At 51.2% G+C, this 15,080-nt stretch overlaps 1 protein-coding gene across 3 annotated transcripts in view; it reads left to right on the forward strand.

The window, feature by feature from the left end:
* LOC131669925 (cytoplasmic polyadenylation element-binding protein 2) overlaps positions 1-15,080 on the forward strand; it is an 89,049-nt gene that overhangs the window by 45,683 nt on the left and 28,286 nt on the right. The window lies entirely within an intron of this gene.

The raw sequence follows: 15,080 nt of genomic DNA on the forward strand, positions 1-15,080 counted from the left end.
CATATAATATTTTTTTATTATTCGTTATAATAAAAATTTTCAATATCGTCATGTAAAAATTATTATAGCCACAATAGAAATTCCTATTATATCAAATAGAAATAAAAGCTTAACAAATGTTGTAATGGCGCGAGTATATGCGACAGCCACTATGTTTCGTAGCAAGTTTTACTGTAACTATAGCAAATTTTATTATAGCAATTCTCTCGGTGTAGCAGCAGTTTCGTCGTATACACGAAGGTCAAGGCAAGAAATCTCTCTCTCTCTCTCTCTCTCTCTCTCTCGTTCTCCATGTTATGTACGTTCTTGTTCTTCTCTCTCGCGCAGAGCAGGCACATGGGGCCCTATACAAGTCCAGTCTCTACTCACTGCGAACACAACTTTCTACTCGCGGAGTCGGAGCTGCCGCAACTTTTTATTTTCTTCCTGATTTTTCGGAGCTGGTTTTACGCTGCTTTCTTGAAAAACCTTTGAGAATGCAGTCTTCGAAAGTCGATTGATATATTACTGTCGTGCGTTTTCAAATTCGCGGCCTCTCTCGATCAAGCATTGTGCGCGCGCGCGCGCGCGGATAATTACCGCGATCAAGTTGCGTTGCGCCTTTGCGTTTTCGCCGGTCGGAGATGGGGATTAATTACCTGAGCACATAACGTAACTCAAACATAACGCCCCTCGCGTTTATTTCACCGGACTCCCCGAATTATCCCCTTCTACGCGATGCGCAACACGCAAACGAAAGAATCCAAGCAGTGCACGAGTGGACTTTTTCATTAATAAGCTTTCGACGCGAACGTAATTTCCCGCGACGTCTCGAAAATGTGAACAGTGAGCTTCCTAATTCGCGTAAAATTACCGAGAAATCGAGCCGCGCCAGCACAGCTGATCGACCGGGGAAAGAACCAGAGGGGGAGGGGCCTTTAAATTTAAAAGGCATCTGTAGGCTTATTTTGTTCTTTGGAGAGCGAGGGGTCTGCTCGTAACGGGGAGGGCGCGGTTTAGCCTGCGCGCGATGCTGAATGGGCCAAGCTTGAATTAGTTTGCACGAGTGCCTCGCGCGCAGGTAGATCGGCAGGTGGATGTAATGCGGTTGACCGAACGCTGCTCTCTCAGTTCCGTTGCGATGTGCCAGCGAGCGCGAGCTCTCAATTTCGGAATTAAAGCTGGTTGCCTCGCCTTGATTCACTTTTTGCTTTGCCTCAATCCTCGAAGGCAAATGATCCTTAATTCTCCCGCTAGATTTCTCTCTCTCTCTTTCTCTCTCTGCAACGTATGGTGCAGTCCGTCGTCTTTCTACGCGCCCTGTTCCGTTGCTGTTATTTTAATCACGACAGATTGAAAGACGATCGAGCGCCGCCGAAATTTCCACTCCGCTAATTCTCGCCGCGCCACAGTCGGCCGATTCGTCTGTAAAAAGAAAAGAGAAAAACAAAAAGATAGGAGGAAGAAGAACAAAAAGCAGCGGCGCGCCGAGAGTCCTTTGACGCCATCCACGGCAAGCGCCTGACCTGCGCAACGTCTCTCGTCCCCCTTGTATATGTATACGGCTTTAACCACGTCACGCTTATGTACCTGCCACCCTAGTACAACGACGGCGACGACGACGACGCGGATCCCCCTATTCCTACTCGACGCCCTGTTTTAATTTCAAGGGGAGGGAGGAGTGCCAGTAATCCTTCTTTTTTTTCGGGAGCAAATTTCTTTTTTAAGAACTCCTGAAAAAAAAAGGAGGGATCGTGTTTGTAAATATAGACAGATGGATCGGCGAGAGAAACTAGACATAGACTCGCCGCCGCCTTGAGCATTTTTTGCGTGCGAGTGTGCGGTATTATGAAGTCGTTTCGGGCGCGTGGTGCTTATAAGCTCCTTTCATCTCTCTCTCTCTCTCTCTCTCTCTCTCTCTCTCTCTCTCTCGCTCTCTCCATCGCAGCATTCTCCTTTCATTCCTTTCGCGCTTTTTCGGGCGGCGAATTAATTTGCGTGAGTGCCGAGCGCCCGCATTTTTTTTTTTTTTTCATTCACACGTCGGTGCTCCTCAGTAGACATTCTAATCGACTATGATGGATTCGTTGAGTACGGCCTTTTTTTTCACACTCTCTCTTCCGCGAAGAAGTTAATTCATTTGCAGTCATTTAACGAACACGATTTTGTTCCCCTGTATTACAGGTGAGTCTAGCGCACGCGCGTGATCCGCGAACAGTGTGTTCAGAGAGAAAAAAATAAAACCGGCGCAATAATCGGCTCCGCGGAGGAAAGCGGCATCGCGAGAACGAGAGAATCGATATTGCAACGTAGACTCGTCCGTGGCGTGACGGACAGAAGTGGGGCGACCAACGTGCTACAAGAAAAGAACGAAGGTGGAAACGCACCGCGCGCAGGATTATCTCGCTCGAGACAAAAAACAAAAAGGAAGAAACAAAAAATCCTATAAGGTTTCATCCTGCGCGCGTGACGCAATCGAGTTCCCAACTTCTCCCCTTACCTGCCGTATAATATACAGCGCGAAGAGAAAGAGGTGTATGACTCTGTTGTTTCGTCTCGCGCGCAGTGATTCACGCGGCTATTTTACGAGGCGGCCTCTCGAGTCGAGTTTGTTTCTGAGGTTTGAGGTTATGTGGACTTTCGGTCGTTGACTTTGCCGTTGTTTCCAACTCACGTCAAGCTCGAACTTTTAACATGGCCGATTTCTCATTTTCTTTTCAGGCTCAGGCTTTATGGACTTGACCTTTGAGTGCTCGACAGCATTGTACATTTACTTTTCTCGCAAACAGTTTTTCTCGTGACCGAACCACTGTCGCGGAGGAATTGCCAGGCAGCTCGTTCGCGAACGATGCGACTATAACAAAAATTTAGGCGGCATAATGGAAATCATCCCGTCGCGGTAGTAAAAAGCGATAAAAAAACTCGAGGCAGTTGGGCGCAAAGTTCCTCCTCCTCCTTGGAGGCTGCTCCGCGAATTTCTTTCTTTTTTTTTTACGGGGTCACGGTCGTGAAGCTCGCGAGGGCGGACGTATTTCAACGCCGACGCACCTTCGGGCAGCTGTTTGCTCGAGACTCGAGAGGGAAGAGCAACGTCGGGGGCATTATCGCCGACCACGAAGGATAATACATCGCTCCACTTAGCTGCCCCGTCGCGTCGTAGCTCGCAGCGTCTACGTCGCGACGGAGAAGCTCGAGCCCCAACTTGCGAGCGAGGCGTTCGCAGTCGCGATAACGCGCGGTCGGCGGGCTCCTTAGCGACTGTTATCGCAAGATCGATCCATCTCGCCGACCGTCCCCCGTAGGAGCGGTGTTCCGTTGAGGTGCGCGCGTAGCGGGGACGGAAGACGTCGCGAAAGTATCCGCGAGCGCAATCAGCGAATTATCAATTCCGCGTCGCCTCGCGCCCAACTACCCTGAGTCGTACGCGAGGAGAAGGAGCAGAAGGAGGCGTCCGTCGCCAGAGCCGCTGATGCGCTCGTGCCGTCGGCCACTCGCTTCTTTTCTCTTCGATCTTGCGCAAATATTTTGCGCAAATGTAACGTCGGTCCCGCCGAGCCGCGCGATTAATTTCTCTCTCTCTCTCTCTCTCTCTGGAACAATTGCCAAATCAAGTCCCGGAGTTACGAGCGTGGAAGGAGACCGCGCGGTAAGAACTTTCGCCCTCCCCCTTCGCCGCTACCTCTTCTCCCTCGCGGACAAGGTGCAGCGCTCGTAAAAGCCCCGGGAGTGAGCGCGCGCGAGAACGACGGACGAGTCGCGCGGCGCGCAGTCGTATTCGGCGAGACGGGCGGCCTTCGGCCGATCGGCAAGGCGCGCGCGCGCATTCGACGACCGCGCGTCCGCCAAATCCTGCGATTGTCGCATCGTTTACGTAAAGTAGCTGCCGCTTGCCCTTTACGTAACGCGCCTAGATATGCAAACGCCTCGCACGCGAGAGCTCGTCGCGCGGGTGACATTGTCGCGCTCGACGGGACCGATTCGATTTGAGAAACGGGAGCGCCGTTCGGCCCGCGATTACTCGTTCGGGAAAGACAAACGACGCCACTAACGAACGAGCCGTCCATCGTGCGGCAGCACATGCGTACGCGTGCGCGAATGCATCACCGTACGAAGCGTTACGTTGTCTCTACGCGCAACTCGTCATTCCGTTTTCGCGAGCGTTTCGCCCACGCGAGCGAAGGAATCGGGCGAATCTTTTGGCGAAACGTTTTTTCTTTGTTTTGAAAGTACCGTTGATTATGATTACGGATATACCACTCTTTTTCGCTGAGAATGCCACTGACGAGCTCCATGTTTTGGCTGTTGTGCGGGTTAAGCTGAACTTACGAATGTTTGCTCAATACATAGACCGAACTCATTTCCGGTCAATCGCGACGATGTAAATTCTCGTGGGTTTCATGGAGCTCCCCAATTAAATTTCGACATTTCAGATCTTTCCGTAGTTTTCTTTTGTTTTTTTTTGAACACGCAGAGTAGCTAATGGTTGGTTTAATTTGTCAAAGTGACGAATCGCAGCCATTAATTCTGAAATTATCTCGACCGTTTTGAAGCTTTTGACTATCTCGATGTGTGGGAAATTAGAGAGATTTCCATTTATCGAAGATCATAAATCATTGCACCAAGGAGACATCGACATGCCGCAAAAAAGGACAATTTCTTGAAACGAGGCTTATCTCGGCGGAAAGCTCGACGTAAAGCGAGGGATACGTAACCGGCCGCAGAGCTTGACGAGAGGAGGCGCGAAAAAGGCACTCGCGACGCACATAAGAGCGACGATGGAATTTCCCCGGTCCACCGACGTGGGCACACATCGCGCGTATCTTTGCGGCAAGCGAAACTCATCGATGGCTGAGTCGGCGCGCGCGTGGGCGCGACGCCGCGTCCGCTTCCTCTCTTTCGAAGAGCTATTTTCGAGTTGCGCAAGATATTTTTTCCTCAGCTCCGTCGCGGGAAGAGGAAGATTCGCGGGCTCGAGCGTCGGGCTTGCGGGGTTCATGGCGTGGCGAGGGAAAATACACTCGCAGGCGATCGGTGCGTTACTTTATGTAGACGCTGCTCGAATTTCTCACGCGACCTGTGGGGCAAAAGAATTTTATTTTCAAACCGACGGCGCACGATCGCGCAATCGGTCCGACGATAAAAGCGCACTACCGTTCGCTAAAGCAAACCCCGAAGCCCGTCGCACGCGAAGGCGCTGGGCTAAAAAAAAAGAAAAAAAAAGAAAACAGAGAAAGAAGCGAATCGCAAACTCATCCCGCGCTTCACGAAACTCTCGGCGGTCGTAAAAAATTCAGTGAACCTCCGTGGGCTATATATACGCGCGTACGCGCGCTGTGTTTCGTCGGTACGTGCACGTGCCCCGGAGAGAGCGAGCGGAAAGGGAGCGCACGGAGGGAACGCGATCTGGTCTTTGGCAAGGCTGCCAGGTATATACGCATGTCAACTGCGGCAGGGCATTCAACTATCGATCGGCAGCGGCGCAACGCCGCCACCGCCGCCGACGCGCAGCAGTCCTCCGCTCCGCGAGCCACGACGAGCGTCGAAAGACGTTGCGCTTTTATTGGCTCTTGATTGCCGCCTCGCGGCTTCTCCGACGACCACCCCGGACCCGCTTCTTTTTCCCTCTCTCTCTCTCTCTCTCTCTCTCTCTCTCTCTTTCTGCTCGCGGTCCGCGATGATTTCGTACCGCGTTGTAGCGACGACCAGTTTGCTGAAAAGCGTCGGTTCGCCTCCTCTCGTCTGTTCTATAGACGCGCTACTCGCTCTTTGTTCCAGCGCGCGGCCCTTTTGTTCCGCGCTCGCGCTCGCGGTATATAGACTCATTTCCAACGGGCCGGGCTCTTAATGAAAACTAATTGACTGCGATTACGCGGCTGTTCTTTCCGCGTCGATACTCTCTCGAAATATCATTACACAGAAGCTACGTGCGCAGGTAGCCCGATCGAGCGGCTTGCGTTCGCCACGCGTTTTTTTCTTCTTCGCGCCCGTTCGTACGGAACTTTGTGTCACGTGTCGCTGTGACGCAAGAAAGTTTCGCTCGTGGCAAGGTATTCTATGCGAGAGAAGGATAGTCGAACGGACATCGCGAGAAGATGCTAAATAAACGACGCCCCCCCCCCCCTCCCCGTCCGACATGGGTTAAAAGCGACTCGTGGGCAGACCGAGGAAGAGAGAAAAAAAAATGAAGCTCACGGAAATTTGCCGAGACTGTGAATTGATGAAACTGACCGAACTGGAGGCGGCGCGTGCGGCTGTACAGTTGATCGACGCATGCCCCTAGCGAAAATCGCCGCCTCGCCCGGAGACGGAAATTTACGATCCGCCTAGGCCGGCGCTGCGTTTCCGGTGTTCCGCGCGGGACGCGCGCTAATGCGACTGCCGCTCGGGCGCGTCGTGTGCACGCGACTCCGGGCCCGAATTTCGCCTGGCCCCGCGAGGCAGCCGACGCGCAGCCCGTAAACTATTTATCCTCGGCTTGTTGAACGTAATCACGGTGACTTACGTAAAGTGGCTGTAATGGGCGCCGATTAATATGAAAATGTACCTTCCGCGCGTAGCTTTCCGCGCGCGCGTCCAGCCGAAATGAACGCAGAAGCCCGCGCTCACGGCGTTTGATATTTATATTCCGCTGTGCTGCCCAGCGGCTCGTACGATTGTTCTATACGTTTGAAAGAGAAAGATGCGCGCGAACGGCTGTTTATTCAAATGGGACGGCGAGTCGGCGGCGCGTGGCTCAAGGTCTAAACTGGAAAGCGATCGTGGTCGTCGCTAGAAAGAGATAATATTCGAAAAACGAGTGGCGTCCCTTCGCTTCTGGCGCGAGGAAAGACACGTCGTCCGACGTTCAATGCAGCGCTAAACGACGACGACGACGACGACGACGACGACGACGACCATGACGAAGACGTCCAGGAGGAGAGCGCTGTCCCCCTCGCGCGCGGAGAGTGTATGTGCCGGAAGCAGCGCTGATTGTCCTTGGTGTTGGGGGAGGGAGGGGAAGTAGCTTGTAAGCGGAATTCCCCGAGCGTGTAGAAGAGCAGAAGCCAAGGCTAATGGGCATCGCCACTCGCGCAATTGTGGAATAACGGTTATGTCCATGCTGCTACTTTGCACACGCGTACACAAACTTCTAGCGAGATTTTCACTTCTCAACCTCAAAAGTATTGTAGGTTTTTTTCTTTTTTTTCGCTCGTGTAACCTCAAAATGCATTATGTAATTTTATCTTGTAGCGCCTTGAGTAACGAATTAGACTTTGTCAGGCTTTCAAGGTGGTTCAATTTTTATAGGCTGGACGTGCGAAAGAACATGACGTTTTTCGTCTAACCTCAAAATATATTGTGCAACCGCAGTGTGCGCTCGCGCACTTGTCACCAACCGCCATAACAAATATTTACTAGTCTGTTTCTCGAATCAACCATAGAAATACTGGCGGGACAGAAAGAGGAAAATATATTTATACTCGTGATTTGGACGCGCATTAGGTAACGCAACCGCACGCACGCGCGCGTACAAACTATAAATTACACAAGAAACTTATAACCTCAACAATGCGGACCGCACGCCTAAACTATTCGGCGTCAATTACGTGTGCCCACGCGCGTCACGCGCGCATATACGGGTACCTGCATCAGTTCATTCCCGATCCGTCTTTCGAGCGCTCCTCTCTGTCTCTCTCGTGCCACACATATTCCGAAGGATGTAAGAGCTTAAATGCCACGCCGTTGGGAGCAGTTTAACGAGCGAGCTTTTTCATTTATTTTCTTTCGCCTCGCTGTGTACGTGCTCCCCGGCGAGGTTTCAACCGTTTCGTTGCGCCGGGCTTTATTGTTTTTCCGCGAGGCAGCGTCATCCTTCGCGAACGCATCCAGCGATCTATTTCTCTTCGCGCTTCGATGCGCTCTCGGCTCGCTTCTTGTGCGCAGGTGCATGCCATTCCTCGTAGGTGTCCGCGAACGCGCGCGATCGTAACTTTCAAAATTTGAAATTCTTCCCGGCGAGCGAGCGCAAACGAACAAAGTTCTTACCAGAGGGAAAGAGAGAGAGAGAGAGAGAGTGAGAACAATCGCGTGAAATTTCTCGTTCGCAGATGTCATTTGTGTTTTTTCGCAGTCTCTTCATTCTCCGCGGTAATGCGTGCCGATGGCCATATGCGCGCCTTATACGTAACGTGCGCGCGATGCAAGGCCGGAAGATTAGAATAAGCTCTTACGCACGCGCACGCACGAGACGTCGAGTGTGACTTTTATTTTTATTAATTTTCACAGGGACACCTCTGTACTTTCCACGTACGCAACATTTTCATTCGGATATTAGACGCGCGGATGAGCAATGTTGAAATATACATGACAGCGCGTTATGTAATAAGCATAAGTGGCACAGTTGCGCATTTACGTATACGCTAACGAGGATGTCATGAGATATTTATGTATAGCCGACAGTTTCACGAGCGCACGTGTATTTTTGCGAAAATAATTTAACGCTAGTGCGATTTCCAGAACGAGGGAGATAGAGAGAGGGAGAGACTGATATAAAACTGCCGCCTGCCCCTCTTCTCGATTGTAATATCTCCGTGGCAGAGCTTTGGGAAACGAAATGTGAGCAATCGGAAAACGCCCCCTTTTTTTCCATGTCTCCGCGTCTCCCGGCCCCCGAGGCTCTGCCAGAATGAAATAAGAACCCAACTCCCCTTTGGGAGGACTGGCGCGGGCAAGGAAGAGCCGCGCGCCCATCGCTGATAGTTCGGAAAATGATTTTCGCGGTGGCTCGCCGTGGCTTCTCGTTCGCCCTGACCCACTTCCGTCGAATTTGCCGCACTCTGCTGATATCCGAGCTCGATTCTACGGATTATTTGGGCAATCGATGTAGCGCGCACGGCCGGATGGAATTTCTCGTCTCTTGCCATTCAGTACTCGAGATTCGACTCATCGGTTATTTCGCGAAAATCCACTCGTAGTGCTAACGATAAAACAACTTCCTCGGGAAGAAACTGCGGCGCAAAATCGTGCGGATCGAAGAAGTAACGAAAGGCATGTCGCGAAGCCGAGATAGCACTAAGAAAATTCCAACGACATCTTTTTTTTTTTTTCGGCCAATATTATCAGGTGGCACGTAATCGCGCCGCGTCTTATCTCTCTGAAGAGATAACGTTAGCGCGGGTTCACCTGCAGCGGTTACCACAGGCGCGTTATCTTCAGTTTCAGATTTACAAAGCTGACGCACGGTAGAGGCACAAGAATTTCGTATTTCGAGCTGTAAGCAAGGCGCCAGGAAGAAAGCGAGAGTACGCGGACTCTCTAATTATGAAATTAGAAATGACGATCGTCCAAAAAAAGAAGAAGAAAAAAGAAACTTTCTAACGCGGCCGCCGTTGGCCGTCGCGCCATGTGGGAAAAACGAGTTGCATGTAGGGAGGGGGACGGCAGCGATACGCGGATGTGCATATTAACCCATTTAGCTTGATGCGCGCAACAGAACGAGAGAGAGAGAGAGAGAGAGATAGATATGTGACGCGACGACGGGCTTAGCGTGTGTGTTTGTTTTTCAAGCGCGGCCCGCGCGTTTTGTGGCCGCGATGGATGGAAAGTGGGTTTTGTCGATTGAATAATTGGATTATTAGCCGCGGGCCGCACTGCGATTGGGTGCGCGTATATCGCTGCCTTTTCGGATCTGATTATTATAGCCTACCGAAAAAGTGCTCTGGGAAAATTTTTATCGGAACAAATGGGATTTCTTCATTATTTTTCAAGTGATGAGTTTTTCTCGCCGAAGTCGTGATGAGAATTGACTTGGTCTTTGTTAGACGACACGCGGAATATCTAATGCATTCGACTGTTCGAAACCGCTTTTAGGTTATGTAGAGCGAAAAAGCCATTCGCGTATTCCATATCTGAAAATACATGCGAATGAAATGCGAATAACGATCGTAAAAGCAATAGGATCAACGTCAATTTTGAGCTAAATTGTAAAGTCAAGATTTATCTAATGGGATATTCGTGCGATCGTCATTAATGTGGATCGCATAGTCCATATAGGAAGTCTTCTCGCGTGCCATAGACATCATCTCATACGCGTCACTCTCTTACTTTTATGCGAGCTACTCGATTGGCTAATGATAAAATCGTCGTCGATCAGTGATTTATGCATCGTTTTATGGCTCCTTGGTGAAAGTGTTATGGGACTACATACTTCGAAATCGTGCGGCGCGCTTCCGACAATTGTCACCCGTTCCAGCGTGTCAATTCCGAAGACCATTGATTCGAAAAATTGACGTCCGTTGCCCGATGTAACCTCGTTTTTCTTCACTTTTTCCGAGAAACCGACTCGCATCGGAAGTCACGCTTTTTTTTTTATTACAAAGCGAGATGAGTTTCCGATGACTTTTCTTTTCCGTGGCGTCCTGCCAGCAGGTGTGAAATTTATTCGATACCCGTTATATGGCAATCTTTTTCAAGCGCCACATAGTGGAAAGAAAAATTACTTGTTTGTTACGTAATAATGTGTACCGAAGCTTCTGTTGAAAACTTTGAGGTTAGGATATAAAGACCAGCCTCGTGAAAAACAGTCGGAGTAATTTATCGAGGGTAATAATAAATAATTTTTATAGCGAAGCATCAACACACACGGAGAGAGAGAAAGAGAGAAGGCTCAAAGAAGTGCAAATTTACAACGCATTTATTAATTCAATCACTAGTCGCTCTCACTCACTTACAAGCGATTGCCGTAAATCATCTCCTCTTCACCCATTAGAGGCGCTCTAGCTCTCGATACGCACGCCTCGTCGATTTTTACTATTTCACCTATCCGCGGCCGAATAAATTCAATCGTGCGCGGCGATCGCGTTCGCAAAAGGATAGGTCACGAGAGCGTATATCGTATTTTGATTTACATCGTCGGCTGATTATACAGCGCGCCAATCGTAAAGCTACTTTTAGTTTGCGCCTGAAAAACTTCCGCGCTTTCTCGCGGCGCTGCGGCATGAAGTAACGACGTTTCGAGCGGAACATTGTGTAGCAGTGTGATGCGTTATATTGATGCCGCTTATTTATATAGCCTGTCTGTCGCGCTGCGCACGGGAGGGAACGAGATTTAATACCCCTTTTTTTTCAACGTTCGTTTAGGATCGTTAAAGCTGCATACACACGACAACTTTTATAGGTTAAGGATCGTCACTCGCGTCGTTATATCTTTTGTATTATCCGTCTTTTTTTTACGTTCTCAAGTGCATCTGCCGTAAAATTGTTTCTGACGAGAGGTTGATGCGTACGTTATGGGATTGGCTGCTTTCTAACCTATGACACACGCCATCGACACTTCGAATTGCGGAAACAGCAAACTTGACGTTCGTCAAAATTGACGCGACCTGCGAGCGTGCAGTCTGCGATTAAGCATCGTTTAATGTGGAAAGCGACCTCGTTCCGTTTTATTCCGAGCGCGCCGCGTTATTGAATCAAGCGAGACGAGAAAAATCCATCTCGGGGGGGTTGCCGCGATTATTTTTCGGCAATTTCGTGCGTTCGCCGGCTTCCTTTACACGTCGATTTGAGCGCGAGCGCGCGTAATTTATTGCCCGGTATCGAGCGTACTTATGCATGCCCGCGCGTGTCGTAATTCTGCCGGAAATTGACTATCGGAAAAAGAAAAAAAAACGAGAGAGAGGATGAAGAATGAAGCCATTTGAGCGACGCGTCGAAAATTCGTTAGCGCGGCAACGACGACGGAGAAATTGCCATTTCGGATTAGCGCGCGGCAGCGGCGGGTCGAGTAAAGGTGCGCCGGAGAAGGCGGGAGACTAATTAACGAATTAGCCCCGAGGCCAATTGTCGCTCATCGGGGCGCTTACGTAATCGATGTGCGAACAGCTCAGACTCGGAAGAGGCGCGCGCGCCGGCAGTGACTCGCGGCCGCGAAATGTCAACACCCCATAACGAAAACGAAATCTCGCTCGTCGCGACGCGTCGATCTAGAAAGTTCAAGCGGAGTCGATGACTCGGCAGCGAGCGCGGGAGTGCCGGGTGTCGATTGGTTGCACGAGGCCGAACTGTCGTCGCACAGTCTGCCGTGACGACGGCCCCTTGTCTAAGGCTTTGTCCGCGCATACACAGCCAAGTTCGCGGTTGCGAGACGCCTCCGAGATCCTTGCGCGAGATGCATTCCTGCCTGGCTCGATGCCCTCCTCGTCGTTTGGGCGACACTCGCCGAGCGCTCGCCTCCCATTTTCGTAAACACCAGCGAGATCAATGGATTCGCCGAATGAAAAAGTGGCGGCCGTCCATCCAGTCGTTGTGCGGGCCGCAGCGGAGCTCTCGTTTCCCCCCCAGGCGCCGAGGCCCCCGAGCGCGCGATGGGTCGTAAATCCGCGGGATTTACCGCTCGAAAAGCCGGACGGATTTTTAATTTTCATCGGGGCGCACCCGGCCGCGAGCGCCGGCCCGCATATTTTCTCCGCGCGCGACGCGCTAAGTGGACCACGTCGATTCGGCGATCGTTTGGAAAGGCGCCAAGCGACGAGAGAGGAAGGAAGTTGAGAGATGGCCCTCCCGCCGCAGGATGAACGTCGCGAGATATTCGCCCGGCGGAACGCTTGAGCGCGTGGCCGCTCGGACGGAACAGGAGCACGCGGCGGCGGAGAGATCGAGGCGCGCAAAAACGATCCGATCGCGCGCTCGTAGGTCGGCAGCGAGATTCAAGGCCGCGGCGCCTTCTCGAAATCTCGACAATGGATTTCTAACGGCAAGGCTGCGAACGACCCCGGCGGCGAAGCTTCCACCTGGCCCGAGAAATCGTTCGATGCCCATCGCTCTAGCGCTTTCGCTCGCCGTGTATCTCCTTTCAAGTTTCAATTCGCAATCTCCCCCGTGGGCTTTCGCAACGACGCCTCTTGTCCTCGCTTCGAAGAGCGGCGCTTTGACGCTCGGTCCGCGCGAGCGCGAGATTGCGAATCGCGGCTGGCGCAGCATCTGCCGCTGCTCATTACGTCCTGGCGCTTCTCCCGCGGCCAATATGTCGCGGTGTAATGACGGATGCTAACCATTCGCATCCGCGCGGAATGCGCCAACGGTCCGCGGGACGGCGAGAACCTCCTGGCGGAATAATTGCGCGCCTGTTTTTCCTTTTATCGCGCGCCGCCGAAAGGTCGACGTCGTTTTTCTACCCCGAGCGGGGATCTTATCGTCTCTTTTTCACTTACGTTCTTACCTCGCCTATTACTTTTTTTTATTTTTCTTTTTTCGACTATATATCCACTTTCGTGCCACTTGCTTTTTTCCGCTTCTCTCGCGGACGCGTGGGAACCCGTGGCTGCTCTTTATATTTTCCACGCGAGCCTCTATTTTGTATGGGCGCTCGTTACTCTTCCGTTACGCGTTTCGCTGCGTTGTGCCGCTTTATTTATTTACAGTGACTTTTCACCGTTGCTTTTTAATGAAAAAAAAAATGTCTGCCGTAAATTTGTGTTTTCGTTTTTGAGAGTAAGTAGGTATTTCGTGCTTTAATGTAGGTTTCCGTTTAAATTCTTCGTGTATCCAAATTAATTGAACGCGCTTCACTTTGCTAGGATCTTGAAATTTTCACCATTTAGTATACTTAATAAAAGTAACGTTCGGTAAACCAACTGACCTCGTTATCATAATTGTTTGACTTGAGATTTTTAGTTGTTCAAGGGCTTATTTCTTTCAGCGAAACGAGCCTCAAAACTTGAAAGTGTCGGAAAAACAGACGCTTTCTCGCTGATTTTTCACGTTTAATGGTTCACTCCAGCTCGAGATAGGCTTTGATAAACGCTTCATTTCGTCAAATTAGCGTGCGCGTGGAGTGTCGCGAACCCAGGCTTGCTTGACACGTTCGTTGAAATAAAAGAAACAAAAAAATAATAGAAATCGTCGACCCCACCACAGTGCCTCGCATCGTAATGAAAAGTCGGGCTTTGAAAAAGAGCCACAATTTCGGGAGAAAATAGAGTATTACGCATCCGGACCGCAAGTCCATTAAGAAATCGTTCTGAAATCGACCGCAGCACGGCGCTCTCTTTGCCTCGCCGCCGAGGAGCTTGATAACGATTTCAATAGCGCGCGCGCTCCCGAGCACTTTCACCCTATCGCGCGGATAATTCAATTGAGCTCGCGCGCTTTTCCAGCTAATTAACCTGCCCGGTAATTGGCGCCTGCTCTGGGAAAACGCGTGATCGGCCGACGAAAATCCGCGGGCGTTCGCCGTCGAGCACGGGGCGTTCATCTCGTTCCCGCATTCTCGCGACGAGGTTCCCGACGAGCAGTCACGGATCGCCAATGTTTTCGTGGCCGTTGCGCGCTCGAGTGCAGCGCCGCCGACGCGAGTTGCTCGGAACCGGTTGCAATTGGGACACGAGAAGCCTTTGGCCGGTCCTCTGCCGCGGCCCCCTCCCTCGCGAGCAGATGAATTATTAGCTTTCGACATCCTAAAGAGCCTCTCGCAACGCGCGCGCGCGCCTCACAGGGCTCGCTTGTCGCAAGGCCGGATGTGACGACAATGCACGACGATCGGTCTAACGTTACTCGCTGCACGAAATACACCTGCCCGGAGAGAATAGCGAGCAGAGGTGTCACTTTCGAAAATACCTTTCACCGCGCGCGCTTAGACGAATTGCCGGTGGGCAGAGCACATAATAACAACGACGACGACGACGACGATTACGACGACGACGGCAAACCAACGAATTAAGAGATTTGTAATCGACACGTGTGCGACTCGTTTATGCCTCCGTGTGCACGTTCTCGTTGCACCGGCTCGCGGGTCGCTGGCGCTACCCTGAAGACTCCGATGCCGTGCCCAAGCCAAATCAGAGGTTCTCGTTAAGAGACACGCGAGCGGAATTACTATAGCGAGCGCATTGCTGCGAGAGTGAGCCGAGCGCAGAGCTAAACAGAGATGTCGGCGGAATACTTTTGCTTTCGACGCGATGCCGTAAAAAAAAAGCACATCGATCAACCAGCTCTCAAAACTCAATGCGAAGAGTCACGCGAAGCCATTCATCGCGTAGCGTCTTTATTTTCAGCCGCAAGCACATCCAATCCCGCCGCGTCGCGGTCACGACTGATGCATTCGACTCTCGTCAAAATTGCAACGT

This window comes from Phymastichus coffea, unplaced genomic scaffold (genome assembly GCF_024137745.1).
Source record: "Phymastichus coffea isolate CEN01 unplaced genomic scaffold, Cenicafe_Pcof_1.1 PCOF00098, whole genome shotgun sequence".
Classification (NCBI taxonomy): Eukaryota; Metazoa; Arthropoda; class Insecta; order Hymenoptera; family Eulophidae; genus Phymastichus; species Phymastichus coffea.